The following is an 18,923-nucleotide window of genomic DNA, read 5'->3' as shown; positions in this document are numbered from 1 at the left end:
TGTTTCAGAGAGAATAAAGGACTTATCAGTGCCACCAAACCTGTAAATGGTAGTGCCAAAATGCTTTCTGTTATGCCATACAAATAACACATCATTGCCACTATCATTGATAAGCTTATCCATGCAGAGAATTTACTGTTAGTAAATTTAAAATTCAGTTTAAAAATGAAATTAGATTGGATAATAAAAATCTTCTCTTAATGATAACTCACTTCACACATAGAGTATTTTGGAAGACTGTGCACCTATGCCATCATTATTTATTTATGTTTTCTACATTCCAAGCAACAGGCTAGATATTTTTGCATTTATTGTCTGATAGCAAAAATAAACTAATTACTTATGTTTTAGAAACCCTAAAGAAATATACTATCTAAATCTCCTCAATTGATTTTTGTCTTATTTTAAAACAAGATTAACACGCTTACATTTTTAGAGAATTTACAAGATTCAAGAGAAGCAACTTGAAGGATGATTAGGTGGAGGAAGGGGAATGAAAAGGTGTTGAAATTAACAATTCCCCCTTTTCAAATACCATGTGGTTTCTTCTTGATTTTTAGAAGAATGTAACATTGTGAAGGCTCTTTGGTAGTGTGAAACTTCATTTAACATTGAAAATGTACATTGGACTTTAAAAAATGTATTTCTTTAAAAGGAAAATAAACTGTCTTTACCATATGCTTTTTCTCCAGAATGCTTGCATTATATAAGTAAAAATCACTGTGATAAATATTTGGTTCAATTTTGTATACCTTCTGGAATATGCCAAGTAAAATAATTACCTGCCCCTTGTGCCATGATATTTCATTACAAACAAATGATTAAACAAGATAATATAAATAGATACACAAGTAAGCAAATATTATATAGCTGCTAAGTAAAATCATTTCCTGAAGAGAATCTTAAATATATGAAATGGTCTATTAGGCAATGTTATTATATACAGCAGACTAAATTTATCTTTATGAAAAGATTTTCATCTTAAAGAAGAGAACTAAAAAGAAATGAACATTTAAAAAATCTGTTTCACATGTACTTTTAGAAATTTCAGCATGTTGAACATACTGCAGCAATTTGTCCACACTACAAAGAGCTCTGTCTTTGTTATGTTGAAAGATTACTGCTGAAGGAATATCGCTGACAGCCTAAACTGAATCTAAGAATTTCTTAATAAGAAGGAAGTTTATGAATATCACCAGTCTTTGAAGAATAATGCTTTACCACAATACATAATTCCCATGTCATTTTTGGATATATTAATGCATATATATTATAATAGTACAATTCAAGGTAAGTAATTTATTTCTAACTTTTTGCTCATTTCTTTTTTTTTTTTTTTTTTTGCTCATTTCTTTAAGTGAAGAACACTGGAGGAAAGTTTCTTGTTACTAAAATACAGTATTTATCATTCAGTAAATACATACCCAAATTTAAAATACCTATCTTGATTCAATTACTGTAATTATAAAAGTCATGACAGTAAGTCATAATTTCACATGGAGAATTAAAAGGGAGAATAGAACTGTCTTTAGTATAGTAATTATGTTTTCATTACTCCATCCTACTTATTTAGTTGGTTACTTGTTTTCAATTACCAAATAAAATGACTTTGGGCATAGGTGATATGATAAAACCTCACAGAATTGGGTGATTTAAAGGGTGAAGAGTAGTCAGCCAAATTAGAATAAAGACACATTTCCAAGTGCAGACAGCATCACAAACACAAGGACAGACACAGGAATGGGTAAGGTGTAGTGCAGGAAGGTATGCAGGCTGGTCTGGCTAGAGAAAATGGTTCAGGGAGCCACACTGAGGAGCCTGGATTTATCCTGGGCACATTATGAAGCTATTCAAAGTTTTCAAGCAGGGAAATGACCTGGCCACATCTCTGATTTAGAAATATAGCTCTGAAAATGGTGTGCGTTGGGGGATGAAAGGAGGATGCAGTACATACAGTAGCTGGAGCAAAAGTGAGCACAGCTTTATAAAGCTGAGCCTGATCAGCTGTTGCAGAACATATGTGGAACAAATTGATAAATTGTAAATTGCCTTAATTTGTTAGTATGCTTGTGTTTCTTTAAAAGGAAGAAAATAGTCTCAGTCATATGCCATACATTCCAATTATAATACACAATATGTTTATGCATTTTTTTCCTTAAAAGGTAAGATTTGTATAATATTGATTTTGACTTTTTTAATAGTATATAATTTATTATAGTTGGCTATGATTTTTTTCAAAATCATCATGGATACTCAGGAATGCTTGGGAAATAAGAACTTTAGCCAACACATTGCTTTCATAGTAATAAACCTTTCTTGAATATGAAACTGTATAACTAATGAAGTTATTATAAAATGAATATGTGTAGATATCCAAATAAAAACTGACTAATGTCAATTCCAGGTTTTCTTTTTGTATTTTGAAGTTGTTTTCATTTTTTACAGACTTCAAATATTTTTATACTCTACTGAAAAACTTCACAGTCCTTAAGAAATACACTAATAATAATTAATAAACAAAATGACTCTAGATAATGTAGGGCATTTATTTTATAACAGATGTTTAAAATGCCTTAATATGACTTCTGAGAACATGCTTAGCTTCTAAATCACAAAAGGAAGATGAGAAAGAAATAAGAACTACAGGAAAATTTTGCTAATTTTTTTCCTAATAACCATTTTGCTTTTCGTAGGGAAAATAAATCAATATGTACTGATATGGTCACTTGGTTTTCAGCGTTTATTCCCACAAATTTCTAATTTACCTTTTCAGTGCAGCAGGATCCAGAAAGGTAAAAACTGTATTTACCAGGTTCCCTTGCAGCTATAATTCTGTACACTAATTAAATTATACCAATTATATGTATTGTGAGATATCTGGCAGAAGGAAAAAAACAATCTCCTGATGCTTTTGACTGATATTTTTCTGCTGACAAGTAAAGTCTTTAGAGATGTGCACTGCCCCCCACCTCCCTCCACCTCCCAGCATTTTTACAGCAATCACTTTTCAAGCTTTATGGGTGTTGAAAAAGCAACTCCAATGGAAGAAGCTTCCCAGTCTTGGCTATCTGGTCACTCGCTTTAGTTACAGTGGTGTGTCTTTGTCCTTAGGGTTTTCAGAGGATGCTGCTTAATTTCCTACCCTCTTGATTGTGGTAGAGTGTATAGTAGCTACCTGTGTAGAATTCCAGCACTCATTCCTGGAGAGCTATATCCAGCCAGCTCCTCCTCCAACCTGTTTCCAGGCATACCTCAGAGATAACGTAGGTTCGTTTCCACCAAATACCACAATAAAGAAAGTCACTTTTTTGTTTTTTTTTGCTTCCCAGTGCATATAAAGGTTATGTTTATACTATACTTCAGTCTATTAAATGTGCAATAGCGTTATGTCTAAAAAATGTACATATTTTAATTAAAAATTCTTTATTGCTAAAAAATGCTAACCATAATATTTACTGGTGGAAGGTCTTGCCTTGATGTTGACGGCTGCTGACAGATCAGGGTTGTGGTTGCTGATGGTTGGAGTGGCTGTGGCCATTTCTTAAAATAAGACAACAATAAAGTTTTCTGCATCGATTGACTCATCTTTTCACCAATGACTTCTCTGTAGCATATGATGCTATTTGATAGCATTTTGCCCAGAGAACTTTTTCAAAAATTGTGTCACTTCTCTCAAACCCTGCTGCTGCTTTATCAACTAAGTTGATGTAATATTTTAAATCCATTACTGTCATTTCAATAATCTTCACAACATCTTTACCAGGAGTAGATTCCATCTCAAGAAAGACTTTCTTTGCTCATCCATAAGAAGCAACTTCTCATTTGTTAAAGCGTATCATGAAATTGGAGCAAGTCAGTCCCATCTTCAGGCTCCTCTTCTAATACTACTTCTCTTGCTATTTTCACCATATCTGCAGTGACTTCTTCCACTGAAGTTATGAACTCCTTAAAGTCCTCCATGAGAGTTGGAATCAACTTATTCCAAACTCCTGTTAATGGTGATGTTTTGCTCTTCCCATGAATCACAGGTTTTTTTTCATATTGTAAATATTATATTTCTCTCACACACAAAGTTGTATGAGATATTTACTAGTTTTAATACATATCCATAGGATTAATACTCATGTGGAGTGTAACATGGAAAAGTGCAGAACTAAAGAAATGAGTCGGCTCTCACTCCCTCTTGCAAAAGCACTGGAATCACAACTAACTTCTGAACAATCATCAACAGAAGACACTGGAACTCACCAAAAAAGATACCCCACATCCAAAGACAAAGGAGAAGCCACAATGAGATGGTAGGGCGGGCGCAATCCCAATAAAATCAAATCCCATAACTGCTGGGTGGGTGACTCACAAACTGGAGAACACTTATACCACAGAAGTCAACCCACTGGAGTAAAGGTTCTGAGCCCCACATCAGGCTTCCAAACCTGGGGGTCTGGCAACGGGAGGAGGAATTCCTAGAGAATCAGACTTTGAAGACTAGTAGGATGTGATTGCAGGACTTTGACAGGACTGGGGGAAACAAGAGACTCCATTCTTGGAGGGCACACACAAAGTAGTGTGCACATCGGGACCCAGGGGAAGGAGCAGTGATCCCATAGGAGACTGAGCCAGACCTACCTGCTAGTGTTGGGGGGTCTCCTGCAGAGGCGGGGGGTGGCTGTGTCTCACTATGAGGACGAGGACACTGGCAGCGGAAATTCTGGGAAGTACTCCTTGGCATGAGCCTTCCCAGAGTCCACCATTAGCCCCACCAAAGAGCCCAGGTAGGCTGCAGTGTTGGGTTGCCTCAGGCCAAACAACCAACAGGGAGGGAACCCAGCCCCACCCATCAGCAAACAAGTGGATTAAAGTTTTACTGAGCTCTACCCACCAGAGCAACTGCCAGCTCTACCCACCACCAGTCCTTCCCATCAGGAAACTTGCACAAGCCTCTTAGATAGCCTCATCCACAAGAGGACAGACAGCAGAAGCAAGAACTACAGTCCTGCAGCCTGTGGAACAAAAACCACATTCACAGGAAGATAGACAAAATGAAAAGGCAGAGGGCTATGTAACAGATGAAGGATCAAGATAAAACCCCAGAAAAACAACTAAATGAAGTGGAGATAGGCAACATTCAAGAAAAAGAATTCAGAATAATGATAGTGAAGATGATTCAGGAACTCGGAAAAACAATGGAGGCAAAGATCGAAAAGATGCAAGAAATGTTTAACAAAGATCTAGAAGAATTAAAGAACAAACAGAGATGAACAATACAATAACTGAAATGAAAAATACACTAGAAGGAATCAATAACAGAATAACTGAGGCAGAAGAACAGATAAGTGACCTGGAAGACAGAATGGTAGAATTCACTGATGCAGAACAGAATAAAGAAAAAAGAATGAAAAGAAATGAAGACAGACTAAGAGACCTCTGGGGGCAACGTTAAACACAACAACATTCACATTATAGGGGTCCCAGAAGGAGAAGAGAGAGAGAGAAAGGACCTGAGAAAATATTTGAAGAGATTATAGTCAAAAACTTCCCTGACATGGGAAAGGAAATAGCCACCCAAGTCCAGGAAGCGCAGTGAGTCCCATACAGGATAAACCTAAGGAGAAACACGTCGAGACACACAGTAATCAAATTGGCAAAAAGTAAATACAAAGAAAAATTATTGAAAGCAGCAAGGGAAAATCGACAAATAACATACAAGGGAACTCCCATAAGGTTAACAGCTGATGTCTCAGCAGAAACTCTACAAGCCAGAAGGGAGTGGCAGGACATATTTAAAGTGATGAAACGGAAGAACCTACAACCAAGATAACTCTACCTGGCAAGGATCTCATTCAGATTCGATGGAGGAATCAAAAGCTTTACAGACAAGTAAAAGCTAAGAGAATTGAGCACCACCAAACCAGCTCTACAACAAATGCTAAAGGAGCTTCTTTAAGTGGGAAACACAAGAGAAGAAAAGGACCTACAGAAACAAACACAAACCCATTAAGAAAATGGTAATAAGAACATACATATCAATAATTACCTTAAACGTGAATGGATTAAATGCTCCAAACCAAAAGACACAGGCTTGCTGAATGGATACAAAAACAAGACCCATACATATGCTGTCTACAAGAGACCCACTTCAGACCTAGGGACACATTCAGACTGAAAGTGAGGGGATGGAAAAAGATATTCCATGCAAATGGAAATCAAAAGAAAGCTGGAGTAGCAATACTCATATCAGATAAAATAGACTTTAAAATAAAGAATGTTACAAGAGACAAGGAAGGACACTACATAATGATCAAGGTATCAATCCAAAAAGAAGATATAACAATTGTAAATATATATGCACCCAACTTAGGAGCACCTCAACACATACCGCAACTGCTAACATTTATAAAACGGGAAATCGACAGTAACACAATAATACTGGGGAACTTTCACACCACACTTACACCAATGGACAGATCATCTGAAACAGAAAATTAATAAGCAAATACAAGCTTTAAATGACACAATAGACTAGATAGATTTAATTGATATTTATAGGACATTCCATCCCAAAAGAGCAGATTACACATTCTTCTCAAGTGCACATGTAACATTCTCCAGGATAGATCACATCTTGGGTCACAAATCAAGCCTCAGTAAATTTAAGAAAATTGAAATAATATCAGTAACTTTTCTGACTACAACACTATGAGATTAGAAATCAATTACAGGGGAAAAAACCATAAAAAACACAAACACATGGAAGCTAAACAATACGTTACTAAATAACCAAGAGATCATTGAAGAAATCAAAGAGGAAATTAAAAAATACCTAGAGACAAATGACAATGAAAACACGATGATCCAAAACCTATGGGATGCAGTAAAAGCAGTTCTAAGAGGGAAGTTTATAGCTATACAAGCCTACTGCAATAAACAAGAAAAATCTCAAATAAACAATCTAACGTTACACCTAAAGGAACTAGAGAAAGAAGAACAAACAAACCCCAAAGTTAGCAGAAGGAAAGAAATCATAAAGATCAGAGAAGAAATAAATGAAACAGAAACAAAGAACACAATAGCAAAGATCAATAAAACTAAAAGCTTGTTCTTTGAGAAGATAAAGAAAATTGATAAACCATTAGCCAGACTCATCAAGAAAAAGACGGAGAGGACTCAAATCAATAAACTTAGAAATGAAAAAGGAGAAGTCACAAGAGACACCGCAGAAATACAAAGCATCCTAAGAGACTACTACAAGCAACTCTATGCCAATAAAATGGACAACCTGGAAGAAATGGACAAATTGTTAGAAAGGTATAACCTTCCAAGACTGAACCAGGAAGAAATAGAAAATATGAACAGACCAATCAAAAGCAATGATATTGAAACTGTGATTTAAAATCCTCCAACAACAAAAGTCCAGGACCAGATGGCTTCACAGGTGAATTCTATCAATCATTTAGACAAGAGCTAACACCCAGCCTTCTCAAACTCTTCCAAAAAATTGCAGAGGAAGGAACACTCCCAAACTCATTCTATGAGGCCACCATCACCCTGATACCAAAACCAGAAAAAGATACTACAAAAAAAGAAAATTACAGACCAATATCACTGATGAATATGGATGCAATAATCCTCAACAAAATACTATCAAACAGAATCCAACAATACATTAAAAGGATCATACACTATGATCAAGTGGGATTTATCCCCGTGATGCAAGGATTCTTTAGTATACACAAATCAATCAATGTGATACACCATATTAACAAACTGAAGAAGAAAAACCATACGATTATCTCAAAAGATGCAGAAAAAGCTTTTGACAAAATTCAACACCCATTTATGATAAAAGCTCTCCAGAAAGTGGGCATAGAGGGAACCTACCTCAACATAATAAAGGCCATATAAGACAAACCCACAGCAAACATCATTCTCAATGGTGAAAAACTGAAAGCATTTCCTCTAAGATCAGGAACACGACAAGGATGTTTACTCTCACCACTATTATTCAACATAGGTTTGTAAGTCCTAGCCACGGCAATCAGACAAGAAAAATAAATAAAAGGGATCCAAATTGGAAAAGGAGAAGTAAAACTGTCACTGTTTGCAGATGACATGATACTATACATAGAGAATCCTAAAGATGCCACCAGAAAACTACTAGAGCTAATCAATGAATTTGGTAAAGTTGCAGGATACAAAATTAATGCACAGAAATCTCTTGCATTCCTATACACTAATGATGAAAAATCTGAAAGAGAAATTAAGGAAACACTCCCATTTACCAACACAACAAAAAGAATAAAATACCTAGGAATAAACCTACCTAAGGAGACAAAAGACCTGTATGCAGAAATCTATAAGACACTGATGAAAGAAATTAAAGATGATACCAACAGATGGAGAGATATACCATGTTCTTGGATTGGAAGAATCAATATTGTGAAAATGACTATACTATCCAAAGCAAGCTACAGATTCAATGCAATCTCTATAAAATTACCATGGCATATTTTACAGAACTAGAACAAACAATCTTAAAATTTTTATGGAGACATAAAAGACCCCTAATAGCCAAACCAGTCTTGAAGGAAAAAAATGGAGCTGGAGGAATGAGACTCCCTGACTTCAGACTATACTACAAAGCTACAGTAATCAAGACAATATGGTACTGGCACAAAAACAGAAATATAGATCAACGGAACAGGATAGAAAGCCCAGAGATAAACCCATGCACCTATGGTGAACTAATCTATGACAAAGGAGGCAAGCATATACAATGGAGAAAAGACAGCCTCTTCAATAAGTGGTGCTGGGAAAACTGGACAGCTACATGTAAAACAATGAAATTAGAACACTCCCTAACACCATACACAAAAATAAACTCAAAATGGATTAGAGACCTAAATATAAGACCGGACCCTATAAAACTCTTAGAGGAAAACATAGGTAGAACACTCTTTGACATAAATCACAGCAAGATCTTTTTTGATCCACCTCCTAGAGTAATGGAAATAAAAACAAAAATAAACAAATGGGACCTAATGAATCTTAAAAGCTTTTGCAAAGCAAAGGAAATACAAACAAGCCGAAAAGAAAACCCACAGAATGGGAGAAAATATTTGCAAACAAATCAATGGACAAAGGATTAATCTCCAAAATATATAAACAGCTCATGCAGCTCAATATTAAAAAACCAAACAACCCGATCCAAAAATGGGCAGAAGACCTAAACAGACATTTCTCCAAAGAAGACATACAGATGGCCAAAAAGCACATGAAAAGCTGCTCAACATCACTAATTATTAGAGAAATGCAAATCAAAACTACAATGAGGTATCACCTCACAACATTTAGAATGGGCATCATCAGAAAATCTACAAACAAGAAATGCTGGAGAGGGTGTGGAGAAAAGGGAACCCTCTTGCACTGTTGGTGGGAATGTAAATTGATATAGCCACTATGGAGAACAGTATGGAGGTTCTTTAAAAAACTAAAAATAGAATTACCATATGACCCAACAATCCCACTACTGGGCATATACCCAGAGAAAACCATAATTCAAAAAGACACATGCACCCCAATGTTCACTGTAGCACTATTTACAATAGCCAGGTCATGGAAGCAACCTAAATGCCCATCGACAGACGAATGGATAAAGAAGAAGTGGTACATATATACAATGGAATATTACTCAGCCATAAAAAGGAACGAAATTGTGTCATTTGTAGAGACATGGATGAATCTAGAGACTGTCATACAGAGTGAAGTAAGTCAGAAAGAGAAAAACAAATATCGTATATTAACGCATATATGTGGAACCTAGAAAAATGGTACAGATGAACCGGTTTGCAGGGCAGAAATTGAGACACAGATGTAGAGAACAAACGTATGGACACCAAGGGGGCAAAGCCGCAGCGGCGTGGGGATGGTTGGGGGATGAATTGGGAGATTGGGGTTGACACATATATACTAATATGTATAAAATGGATAACTAATAAGAACCTGCTGTATAAAAAAATAAATAAAATAAAATTCAAGGGGAAAAAAAGAAATAAGTCTATCTGAAAACAAAAGCACACAGTTCTTAGGATTTAAACATTTTGCACATAATAAGGTTGCATAGAAATTACTGGCTGTTTTTATAAACAGAATGAGGTTTTAGTCAATCTCTAAAGATGAGTGCAAATAGGAAAACCCATACACACACAAAAATACATAAATCCATACTAAGACCTAGAGCACCAACAATTAAGAAAGAAATGTAGAAATGTGAAAAGATGTGTAAAACAGCTATGATTTCACCACTACAAAATTATTAGCCAGGGATGAAATCATTAGCCACGTAACAATCTCTTGGCAATATTAAGTTTTCAACTTTCTTTCAGTGTAAATGTCTATGAGCAATACAATCACTTCCTTTACTCCAATTCTTCTGCATGGTTCTGTGGTAAATATTCAACCATACCTTTTTGAAGCTTTCAGTAGAAATTAACCAAGATACTGCTTGCTATCCTTTGCTGAATGACTCAGTTATACAGTTTCACATACATTTTGCAACCCAAGTCAGAGATGTTACAGAGTATGCAATTTTAAATTAGCAAAGGTTTCACTCCAAAAAAAGCATTCAAGTTCACACAATTTAAATCTACAATAACTTTTAAAATTTAACCTTTAAATATTTATCAGGCAAACTCATTCTTTCTTTGGTAATAAAACCGGTCATGTTAATAAGCCCAAGGGCAGGTAGAGAAAAAAGACCAGGCAGAATTATAATCTTTTCTTAAAGAACCTTGCCTAATCAGGGAAATTAATAATTAGCTATTTCTCTACTAACTGAATATTGCTGAATTTGTCAAAAGCAATTTAAATATATTTAATAGCTATGTCAAGTTAAGTGAAATCATGCACTTGTCAAAATAGTTCACAAAAAATTGGTTCTGCATCAAAGATATTGAAGAAGAGTCAACTAGTTGGGTTTAATGAGAACAGAAAAAGGACGAACTACTGTCCTGAACAGTCAGTGTATGTAGTAACCATATTTCCTCTTCATTGAGTGGCAGTCCTACAGTGCTTGCTAGATCCATGGAATCTATTTTCAGTCTGTACTGTATGTTGATTCGTGGTGGTGTCAAAACCACTAAAAGAAAACATTTTCCCATATCTTCAAGCATGTCATCAAACAACCCACCTCCAAAAGAAAACTCCTAGAAATGGTGCCTTAGTCTACTGGAACCATCCTGGCGTGTCTGGAAGTGATCTGCAAAACGCTTCTTGGACCGAGTGTTTTGGTTTTGACCAAAAAAAAAGTCTTTAAATAAGTCATCAAAACTGAAGTTAAATGACTGCTCAAAAGGACTTCCACTAGCTCTTTGTCCTTTACCATTAGTAAAAGCACTATGTCCAAGTGTATCATATTCTAGTAATTCTTTAATATTAGCATCTGAGAGTATTTCATATGCTTCTTCAATCTCTCTGAATTTTGCTTCAGCATCAGGTCTCTTATTTTTATCAGGATGGCACTTCATGGCCAACTTGTGAAAGGCCTTCTTGATTTGGTACTCTGATGCTGACTTTGGCACACTGATGCTGACTTTGGCACACCTAATATACCATAGTAACTTTCTGAGGCCAAAATTAATTCGGTTACCATTAAAATGCAGGTTCAAAGATGAAAACTGACTGGGGAGTATTCATTTCTAATATCCTGACCCTGGTACCGTACGCGCACGTGAAAAACTGTTGTTGCTGCTCAGCCTGGCGTCACTTCCGGCCCCAACCCCTAAAAGGGCAGTGCTGAAACCCACAAATGTTTTTAATGGCATCTAGAATGATGCATCCTTTCCAGAAGGTTTTCAATTTACTTTCCCCAGATCCATCAGATGAATCACTATCTATGGCAGCTATAGCCTTTTCAAATGTATTTCTTAAATAATAAGACTTGAAAGTCAAAATTACTCCTTGATCCATGGGCTGCAGAATGGATGTTGTGTTAGCAGACATGAAAACTACATTCATCTTGTTGTACACCTCCATCAGAGCTCTTGGGTGACCAGGTCCATTGCCGATGAACAGTAGTATTTTTAAAGGAACTTTTTTTTTTTTTTTTTTTTTTCCTGAGCAGTAGGTCTCAACAGTGGGATGAAAATATTCAGCAAACCATGTTGTAAGCAGATGTGCTATTTTTAGGCTCTGTCGTTCCATTTATAGAGCACACACTGAGTAGATTTAGCATAATTCTTAAGAGCCCTGGGATTTTCAGAATGGTAAATCAGCACTGGCTTTAAGTCACCAGCTGCATTTACCCCTAACAAGAGAGTCAGCCTGTCCTTTGAAGCTTTGAAGCCAGGTGTTGACTTCTCCACTCTAGCTATGAATGTCCTAGACAGCATCTTCTTCCAATATAAGGCTGTTTTGTCTGTACTGAAAATCTGTTATTTAGTGTAGCCACCTTCACCGATTATCTTAGATAGATCTTCTAAATAACCTGCTGCAGCTTCTGCATCAGCACTTGCTGCTTCACCTTGCACTTTTATGTTACGGAGATGGCTTCTTTCCGTAAACCTCATGAACAGCCTCTGCTAACTTCAAACTTTTCTTCTGCAGCTTCTCTACCTCTGTCAGCCTTCACAGACTTGAAGAAAGTTAGGGCCCTGTTCTGGATTAGGCTTTGGCTTAAGAGAATGTTGTGACTGGTTTGAACTTGTCTCTAGAGCACTAAAACCTGCTCCATTACCAGCAGTAAGGCTGTTTCACTTTCCTTATCATTTGGGTATTCACTGGAGTAACACTTTTAACTATCTTCTAGAACCTTTCCTTTGCATTCACAACTTGGCTAACTGGTACAAGAGGCCTAGCTTTCGGCCTGTCTCAGCCTTCTATATGCCTTCTCAGTAAGCGTAATCATTTCTATCTTTTGATTTAAAATGAGAGACTGTGACTCTTCCTTTCACGTTAACACTTAGAGGCCATTGCAGGGTTATTAGTTGGCCTAATTTCAATATTTTATTTTCAAGGGTCTATAATTTGTATGCATGTATACTTTTTTATTTTCTTTTCCTAAGTCAGTTGCCTAAAAATTTAATCATTTGTTCTCTTACCTTTTAAACTTCTTGTTTTAGCAATTCAGCTTCCATTCTCAATTTAGCAGTGAAGTCTAAGATAAATGAATAAATCCACAAGTGCATTTCGCACAGCTTTTTAAACATTTTTTCCATAATGCAACTAAAAGCAATGCTCTTTGACAACAGTCACATTTTTGATCATATACATATCAGTCAATAATATACAATAATAAGATAATGCTTATTTTTTCTCAAGAATTACACTATGTGTTTTATATGTATTACCTCATTACCTATGAAATAAATCTTATATGTTACCCAGTCTTAAAGGTGAAAAAAATTGAGGTTTATGTTGATCTTTTCCAAGATCACACAGCTAGTAGAGTTGAATCAAGAATTAGGATGTGCTATATACAATGGAATATTACTCAGCCATAAAAAGAAATGAAATTGAGTTATCTGTAGTGAGGTGGATGGACCTAGAGTCTGTCATACAGAGTGAAGTAAGTCAGAAAGAGAAAAACAAATACCGTATGCTAACGCATATATAAGGAATCTGAAAAAAAAAATGGTACTGATGAACCTAGTGGCAGGGCAGGAATAAAGACGTAGACATAGAGAATGTACTTGAGGACACGGGGTGGGGAGGGGGAAGCTGGGGCGAAGTGAGAGTAGCAGCGACCTATATACACTACCAAATGTAAAATAGTTAGTTAGTGGGAAGCAACAGCATAGCAAAGGGAGATCAGCTCGCTGCTTTGTGACAACCTGGAGGGGTGGGATAGGGAGGGTGGGAGGAAGGCTCAAGAGGGAGGGGATATGAGGACATATGTATGCATATGGCTGATTCACTTTGTTGTACAACAGAAACTAACACAGTATTGTGAAGCAATTATACTCCAATAAATATCTATTAAAAAAAAAAAAGAATTCGGATGTGTGGCTTGACTACGTAGCCCATGCTTTCAAGCAATACTACTGTCCTTGGCTACACTGCCCCTTTTAATGTGTTACATACAGTAACTCAATTTTCTGTTCTTTGTAGTAATATTTTATAAATAAATAGGAATTAAATGACAAAACATGTTCAATCTTCTTTGTTAATGGTAAGTATTGCAATTAAAATAAAATATATTAGCTTCATAAGAGAATAGAAAAAGAATGCTGTCCCTTTAGGAGGAAAGTATTTCCAACTGTTTACCATTTTAAGGAAAATAATTAAATATTCAATAGGCTGAGTGCTATTAGAAGAAAGATTGAATATTCCTTTGCAATCTAAATTCTAAGTGTGGCCAGAGGCACGGTGACCAGTTTAAAGAATAAAATCTCTAGCCTGGGTAACTGAAATGTGCTTTATACAATTCAGGAGAGACAAATACACATCAGAACTGATATGCTTATCAAATACAACATCATTAGATCATAATGATGAAGAATGAAGAGTGACAGAAATTTCAGGCTTCTGGATTTTTCTCCTGGAAAAATCCTATTTTCCTGGATGAAATTATATTTTAGGACAATACATAAAATAAAAAGAAAAAAAAATCTGTAGCATATGTAGTCAGATAATGTTTTAATTTATGGTTTATTAAATGTATACAACTATTTTACAAGCATGTATCTAACTTCCAACTGAAAAGCTGAATAGTAGCTAACTGCAGAGATAAGTTCACTTTCACTGGTATTAAATTAATTTAATTATCTTCTCTCTATTAAATACACAAGCAGAATTCTAAAAATTTATTTCTCAGTTGTCAGGTCCAAGAACAAATTCTTAGACTAGTTTTATAATTTTATCAGATAAAATCTTGAATGTTAATCCTGGATATCCTCATTCAACTCCCCCTTTTTAAAGAAAAGGAAATTAAGATCCAGACTATTGAGTTTGCCAGGAAATTATTCATTCAATGAGTATTTATTGATTACCTATTATAAGTAAGTTAGACACTCTTATATGTTATGAGACAAATTCCCAGCCCCTGTTGAACATAATTTCTAATGGATGACATCTGGATTAATGGCAGAACTGAGGTAGACTACAACTTTACACTCTTTTTACTAAAAAGAAATGGAAAAAATTCCTTTGAAATAGCTGGAAGTTTGCTTTGAAAAAAGTTAGAATTTTAAAGTTAATCATTAAGAAAACAATAAATTAACTGAATAGTGTAAAATATTTTGTTAAAATGTATGGGGCTTCATACGGAAACCAAACAGTACATTCTGGATGGGCTTTTGATAAGTCATGATTTTTATTTATCACACAGTTGTTAGCAAAATGTTTAAAATGAATTGTTTTATTATTTATAGTTTAAGCAAAATTGCCTTTTTCTTCTAATTTGCAGATAAAAATAACGTAAATATGCTACAATAAAGCAACCAGAACAGAATTAAATATATGTTGGAAATTGTGAATTGAAGGGCATATCTGTTTCCACTATCAATTTTTGTAAGATGAATAAATATTAGTTATATTACCATGCCATCTAAACTAAAGAGCAATACAAATATCATGTTGGTTACAGAGGAGGGTATAATATACAATCCTCTTTGAGGTTGATTCTGCAGAAATTTATTACAAATAAAAAAAGAGATTAAAAAAAAATTAACCTCAATCCAAAATCTGTACTAGAAACTGGTGGCCCTCACTCTCCTCCAGTTCTTTTCCCTTGGATAAAGGTCCTAAAGATTTTTGGAAGAAATAGTAAAAATAACAATAACAACAAAAGACTCTTTAGAAGTTAGAATTAGTTTGGGGGACTAAAGAAACACACTAGTATTAATTTTATTCAATAAATAAATATTATTGTGTAGCACTGTAGCCTACGTGGTGGTGGGACAGCAATATGCCTCAGTAGCTAAAACTGCGGAGGTGGGGAGTGGGTATTGAGTGGCTTTGTATATGAAGTTTCATGTTGTCTTTGATTCAAACATGAGAATGGATGGTCTATTTGCAGCTCTATTAAAAACTCAGTCCTTGCCAAGAATTTTATTTCTATCAAAAGAAGACTAAAACCTTTCTCTGATAGTCACAGAGTAGTACTATAGAATGTTACACAAAGATTAGAATATACCCAGGGCAGAGGGTTAACTAATAAGTTACTGTGCATCAAAAACAGAAAGGAATGAAAATACCCAGCGATAATTATTCATAACAATTTACAAGTATGTTGAATGAAAAAAAAAACCTCCTGACAGTACAATTCATAAAGAGGATACTAAAAACGTGCTTTCTGCAAGCACACGAGGAGGTACACAGAGGATGGTCTATGTTACAAAAACAAAACGAAATCCAGTCATGGCACAAGGCAGCCTTATATGATGTTAAAAAGGGAATGTGTAGTTGTTAAGTTTGCCAGAAATCATAATAAAAAGAAAAATAATTACCTTTTGAGTACCTAATTTTTTGATTTTTTTTTCAATTCTATAATTTTATTGACTATCATAAAGACATGATTCTTGGTGCTGGGAATAACAAATCAAAAAGATTAAAATCCCCGCTTTATATATTCACATGGGTGGAGAAAGTTTATACACAAATAAGTGAAACACATAATTTCTTGATGGTAATAAGTCCTGTGAAGTAAAACAATGCAGGAAATGAGAGAGCATAGGTGCTTTGTTTATGACAGTAAAATTTTTAACAGTGAGAGTACATGAAATATAAGCATATATGCAGGTTGAGTAAGTATAAATCCTTAAGGTGTGTAGGTGCTTGGCATATTCATGTAACAACAAAAAGGCCACTGTGGCTGAAATAGAATGATCCAAGGGTAGCGTAGTATGAGATGAGGTAAGAGAGCCAACGACAGGGTTTACATACTATTGTGTTAAGCAACTTGATTTTTTCTACTGCAAAAGCAAGTTTAAAAAAAAAAAGTTCTATTCACAGAAGACCAGTAAAAGTAGTAGTTCTTATTGTTTAAAAAGAAAAGATTATTCTGATGTTACTAAAAATGTTCTATCCTTCTGAAAGCATACACAAAATTATGCCTGTAATCTGTCTCTCCATTCTTATTTAAAAACTCTAGTACTCTGGATAAAAATTACTGACTTGAAATATAAGCCCATCAATTAAGTATCTTAATCTGTGTATGAGGTGTTAAGATATTCACATGTAATTTTAATTTGCTTTTCTATTTGCAAATGTTCTTTGGCTTTTATTTTTTAATTATAAAATATCTATTCAAAATATTATATTCCTCCAAACTAAGTGGTTTCTTTTCTTTTCTTTTTTCCAGTCAAAAGGAAATCTTGCTTCAAATCACAATCATTTGTAACCTATGGGCAGTAATGATGTGGGTCTATATTCTCCTGGATAATTATTTTACATCTTCTGTTACTGGCCTTACAAAGTCACAAGTTGGTAACCTTATTTCCTACTTCACTGAGAAATCCAAATCAATCAAAAAGAAAATTTTACAGACTCTCAGCATTCTATTTACCCACCTACCATCTCCTATCCTCTTGAGCACTAGATCATCTATGTTTTCTCCTAATCAAGAACATCATTCCAGTTATTCTCTTTTCTATCTACTACATCATAATTTTTTTCACTCTCTAGTTCATACCCATCAGGGTTCAAAAATGCTAGTGTTTCTCTGAACTTTAAAATAATACTTCTCTTGTTTGTTTCCCCCACCAACTACTACTCCATTTCTCTAGTCTTTTTTGCAGTCAGTCTTCTGAAATGAACAGTCAATAATCCATGTCTCCAACTCCTCACCTCTCGCTCTCTCTTAAAACCACTCTAATCAACCTCTTCCCCAACAACTCCATAAAAACTGCTGTTGTAATAAACACCAATGTCTTTCATCTTATAAAATTCAATGATAAATTCTTAGTCCTTCTCTCATCACCTATCATGCAATATAACCCTACTGGTTACACATGCTTCTCTTTGATATACTTTCTTCATTGACTTTCAGGGCATTGTTCTCTCTCTCTCTCTCTCTCTCTTTTTTTTTTTTTTGTTCCCATTAGGAGGAGACAAAGAAAAGAAAGAGGGTAGGGTAAGTGAGTGATATTCTATTTTTTTTTCCCCAGAGAGTCAATATATATATTATCTAAAAATATATAAAATAATAGAGGTATACATTTATTTATCTAGAATTGTTGAGGTAACAGCACCCAGAAAACTGAAAATAAAAATAGCTTTAAAATGTTCCCTGTGGGGTAAGAAGGAGAGATTAGTACTCTTTTTATCATAAGCTCTTCAGTTCTTGCTACCATGTGTACTTATTCCTTGATTTTTTCCTTGATAAAAATGTTTTAAAATAAGTTTTTAAGTACCAAATGTAATTTAAAAAACTAAAAATGTCTATATACACTTATTTCAGTTGGAAAATGGAGTGGCTAAGATAGATGAGAAGTAAAGCACATTAATTCCATAGTTTTCATTGCTGGTGTCAAAAGATACTACACAACTCTGATAAATCAACAAGTAGAGATGTAGGTTTAGGTATAAAGCTATGGTGGTAAGTGCTATTAAAAATAAAAATATTAAATGAAAAACCTGTTACTTTGGGGCAAAGGTTTGGAGATGAATGGGAGCCACAGGTATTGGGTGGGCCAAAAAGTTTGTTCAGGTTTTTTCCCATGTTACAGAAAAACCTGAACGAACTTTTTGGCCAATCCAATATTTTCTTCTGTTTAATTTTATTTTTAAAATATCTTTATTTTTTAATATAAAAGCATGTATTGCTTTTATAATTAAAATAATTCAGTTTTACAAAGAAAGACTAAGTAAAATTTAAAGTAATACATTTATAGGAAAAATGTATCTCTTTTACTATTTCTGGAAAGGATGAACATAATTGTATTCCAGGGCCATGGTTGATACTTAGGCAATGCTGTTAAATAAAGTTG

At 34.8% G+C, this 18,923-nt stretch overlaps 1 protein-coding gene and 1 pseudogene across 1 annotated transcript in view; both read right to left on the bottom strand.

Annotated features, from left to right (window-relative positions):
• The window catches only part of CSMD3 (CUB and Sushi multiple domains 3), a 1,171,706-nt gene that overhangs the window by 490,992 nt on the left and 661,791 nt on the right, over positions 1–18,923 (bottom strand). The window lies entirely within an intron of this gene.
• LOC132351985 (dnaJ homolog subfamily B member 9-like) lies at positions 10,999–11,691 on the bottom strand (annotated as a pseudogene).

The sequence above is a fragment of the Balaenoptera ricei genome, chromosome 17, assembly GCF_028023285.1.
Source record: "Balaenoptera ricei isolate mBalRic1 chromosome 17, mBalRic1.hap2, whole genome shotgun sequence".
NCBI lineage: Eukaryota > Metazoa > Chordata > Mammalia > Artiodactyla > Balaenopteridae > Balaenoptera > Balaenoptera ricei.
The sequence above is the reverse complement of the archived record's forward strand: the minus strand, read 5'-3'. Positions and strand labels throughout refer to the sequence as shown.